The following is a 4,083-nucleotide window of genomic DNA, read 5'->3' as shown; positions in this document are numbered from 1 at the left end:
GACCTCTCCACTAGGCACCAGCAAGCTTCACCATTTCAAGGGACTGCCAATACTGGTCACTGCAGAAGGCGATGAGGGGCCCCCTTCCGGAAGAGGACCATTAGTGACATGCCGTCCATGAACTACTCCCAGGAGCCCCCAGAAGTGGTACGTGGCTACCAGCTGCTGCCACGCCTGTTGGAACACAAAGCCTGACTCCATTTCCACTGGTTATTTTGTCCCGCTTTAATTACCAGTGCCTGTGTGACAGAGAATGGATTCAACTGTCAGGGAGCAGGAACCCTCTCGGCCAACAGGCCCAAAGACGTGCTGGGCTGTCTTTCTGATCGCTCTATCAATAGCCAGCATCAATGCTTCCCTTGGAAAAAGGGCATTAAGGGAAAGATCAAAATGCCAGATCTATGCCCTTTGTGAACCTCACCAGATGGGATTCAGACAAATAATTGTCACACCCCCACCCTCATTACCAGAGTCAAAGCTCTCAAAGCTGCTAGGAACAGTTTCTTTTGTCCTTCATGCATTTTCCATGAAGTAGCAGCCTTTCTCTAAACTTGGACTAGTATCTCAGATTGCCCAGGCCGTACAGAATCTGAGAATTCTCGGACTAATGGAAAACTTAAGGTCCTTTTAAGGGGACTGGAAGCTTCAAATTTCTGTGATTCCAACATCAACAGACTTCTTGGAGGACATTTTCCTGATCTATGGCTACACTGAGTGCTGTAGATTTTTCTATGTGGCGACACTGAGTGCTGGACTCCCAGGAAGATCAGGTCTCTGCTTCTTCTACCTCTGGGTCATGTGACTAATCCTGGCCAATTCATTGTGAGTGACAGTGGTACTGTCATTTCAGAGACAAAGCACTTCACGGACAGGGAGATGCTCCATTACCCCCACCTGCACCCTCGCCATGCAAATACACATTGAGACAGGCGTGCTGCGAGGTCAGAGTGGCCTTTATCACTGAGCCAACCCTTGGAAGGGTCTCCCAGACCCACAGCCAATACTAAGTGAAAGAAAAATAAGTGTATTTTGGGGCGCCTGGGTGGCTCAGTCCATTAGTGGCTGCCTTCAGCTCAGGTCATGATCCTGGGGTCCTGGGATCGAGCCCCGCATCTGGCTCCCTTTCTCCCTCTCCCTCTGCCTGCTGCTCCCCCTGCTTGTACTCTAATAAAAAATTAAAAATCTTTTTAAAAAATTTTAAAAAATAATAAAAAACATAAAAGAAAAATAAGTGTATTTTAAAGATACTTAAATCCAGGGTGCCCAGGTGGCTTAGTCAGCTAAATTTCCGGCTCTTGATTTCAACTCAGGTCATGATCTCAGTGTCCTGGGATCGAGCCCCCACCTCAGGCTCCATGCTCAGTGTAGAATCTGCTTGAGGATTCTCTCTCCCCCTCTCCCCCTACCCCCACTCGTTTTCTCTCTCAAATAAATTTTTAAACATCAAAATAAAAAGTAAAGATACTTAAATCCTGTGTCGATTTTTATAACAACACCTTGACTCACATAAGTGTTTAATATGAGACAGTGTTGGGCACTTGACATGCATTATCTCACTTTTTCTTCAAACCAACCTGGTAAGATATAGTCCATTATGATTCTACTTCACTGAAGAAACAAAGAAGTAATTCATCCAAGATCACACAGCAACTGAGTCACGAGACCAGGATGAGACTCCAATATTGGCACTCATAACCACCACATTGCTACTGTGGAATGGAGTTTAAAGAAAAATGAAATAAAGAAGCCAAAGGTAAGCTACATAATAAATAGCAGAGTCAGAAGGAGTGAAGAAGGGAATAAGAAAGCCTTAGGGTATTGACTTAAGACAATTGACCATTAGAAGAAAAGTAGGCACCTTTGGGAAAAGCCCCCAAGATCATGTTCAGCAATTTATACCAGGAGAAGGATCACCAGTTAAAAACCACAAACGAAGAAATAAATGAGCAGTTATCTTAACTGAAAAACATTTGTGTAAAAGGAGCATATCACAGTCTATAGGAAATCAGTGTAGGAAAGTTTTGCCTATTTTTTCAAAGATTTATATATTAGAGAGAGAAAGAAAGAGAGCATGAGCTGGGGGAGGGGGCTGGGGAACAGACACCCCGCTAGGCAGGGAGCCTGACCCAGGGCTCGATCCCAGCACCCGGGGATCAGGACCTGAGCCAAAGGCAAACACTTAACCAACTGAGCCACACAGGCACCCCAAGTTGTAAATGTAATAATCTTCACCTATTTTCCTATTGAGTAGGAGACTCAGCAATTTTGCCCTCACAAAATATTTTACTTCTAATGATGATCCAGATGCCAACTTTCACAGAATCCCAACAAAATGTCAGAATTTTATTAACCATTCATTTGTTTAGAATATCAGACTTTGTGTTCCACTGGACAGTAAATCAAAGGACCCAAGTAACATTGAACCAGAATTATTAAGGCCTGTCATAAGCTGCAAATACCTACATTACCCCTTTTAAGACATTTTTCAGGATAAATAGACATCTCCAGAAGTTAGTAAGGAACACATATCCAAAGCCACAATTTCAAGCAGTAAACCTGAAAAATGATTCTTTGATAAATTAAAATTTACATTTTCTAACAATGTTGACAAGAATCTACATATATACACACTTATGTATTTTATTATGCTTTGAGGAAATCCAACTGGAAGAATCAAGATAAATGTACCATGTCTCAATATTTCCAAAGCTTAACTCCTCCTAAGTACTAACAATGAAAATACCTATCTTAGAGTGTCGGAGCAGTCTGCCAAGACCGGATCCAACCTCGTGTGCTGCTGACGCCCGCCCCACGTGCACTCCCAATTCCTTTTGGTTCTAAGTCCAAAATGGCAACTCTCAAAGATCAGCTGATTCAGAATCTTCTTAAGGAAGAACATACCCCCCAGAATAAGAATACAGCTGTTGAGGTTGGTGCTGTTGGCATGGCTTGTCCTATCCCAGTATCTTAATGAAGGACCTGGCAGATGAACTTGCTCTTGTTGATGTCATGGAAGACAGACTGAAGGGAGAGATGATGAATCTCCAGCACGGCAGCCTTTTCCTTAGAACACCAAAAATTGTCTCTGGCAAAGATTATAACGTGACTGCAAACTACAAGCTGGTTATTATCACAGCTGGGGCCTGTCAGCAAGAGGGAGAAAGCGGTCTTAACTTGGTCCAGCGTAACGTGAACATCTTTAAGTTCATCATTCCTAATACCATAAAATACAGCCCAAACCGCAAGTTGCTTGTCATTTCCAATCCAGTGGATATCTTGACCTATGTAGCTTGGAAGTTAAGTGGCTTTCCCAAAAACCATGTTATTGGAAGTGCTTGCAATCTGGATTCAGCCTGGTTCCATTACCTAATGCAGGAAAGACTGGGAGTTCAGCCATTAAGCTGTCACAGGTGGGTCCTCGGGGAGCATGGAGACTCCAGTATGCCTGTATGGAGTGGAGTAAATGTTGCTGGTGTCTCTCTGAAAAATGTGCACCTTGACTTAGGCACTGATGCCGATAAGGAACCATGGGAAGAGGTTCACAAACAGGTGTTTGACAGTGTCTATGAGTCGATCAAACTGAAAAGCTACACTTCCTGGGCCATTGGACTGTGTGGCACATTTGGTAGAAAGTATAATGAAGAATCTTAGGCGGGTGCATCCAATTTCCACCATGATTAAGGGTCTCCATGGAATTAAAGTTGTTTTCCTTAGTGTTCCTTGCATCTTGGGACAGAATGGAATTTTAGATGTTGTGAAGGTGATGGACTCCTGAGGAAGAGACCCATTTGAAGAAGAGTGCAGATACACTTTGGGGGATCCAAAAGGAGCTGCAGTTCTAAAGTTTTCTAATGGCTTCACTGTCTAGACTACAGCAGGATTTTAGTTGGAGGTTGTGTATATTGTCCTTATCATCTGATCTGTTACTCAAGTTATATTAAAATGGCCTAAGAAAAAACATCAGTTTCCTAAAGTTCCAAATAGGAATGGTTCACCAAACCCTGCAGCTGTATCCCGATGCTGGATGCTACCTGGCTTTGTAGTCCTAAGCTGGTCAGTGTAAGTTAGCCCCACCATCTCAGA

At 43.4% G+C, this 4,083-nt stretch overlaps 1 pseudogene; it reads left to right on the top strand.

The window, feature by feature from the left end:
• Nucleotides 1–2,830: 2,830 nt before the first annotated feature.
• LOC110579719 lies at nt 2,831–3,842 on the top strand (annotated as a pseudogene).
• The last annotated feature ends 241 nt before the right edge of the window (nt 3,843–4,083 follow it).

Source organism: Neomonachus schauinslandi, chromosome 13 (assembly GCF_002201575.2).
Source record: "Neomonachus schauinslandi chromosome 13, ASM220157v2, whole genome shotgun sequence".
NCBI classification, from domain to species: domain Eukaryota; kingdom Metazoa; phylum Chordata; class Mammalia; order Carnivora; family Phocidae; genus Neomonachus; species Neomonachus schauinslandi.
Note: the sequence above shows the minus strand (reverse complement) of the source record. Positions and strands in the feature narration are given on the sequence as shown.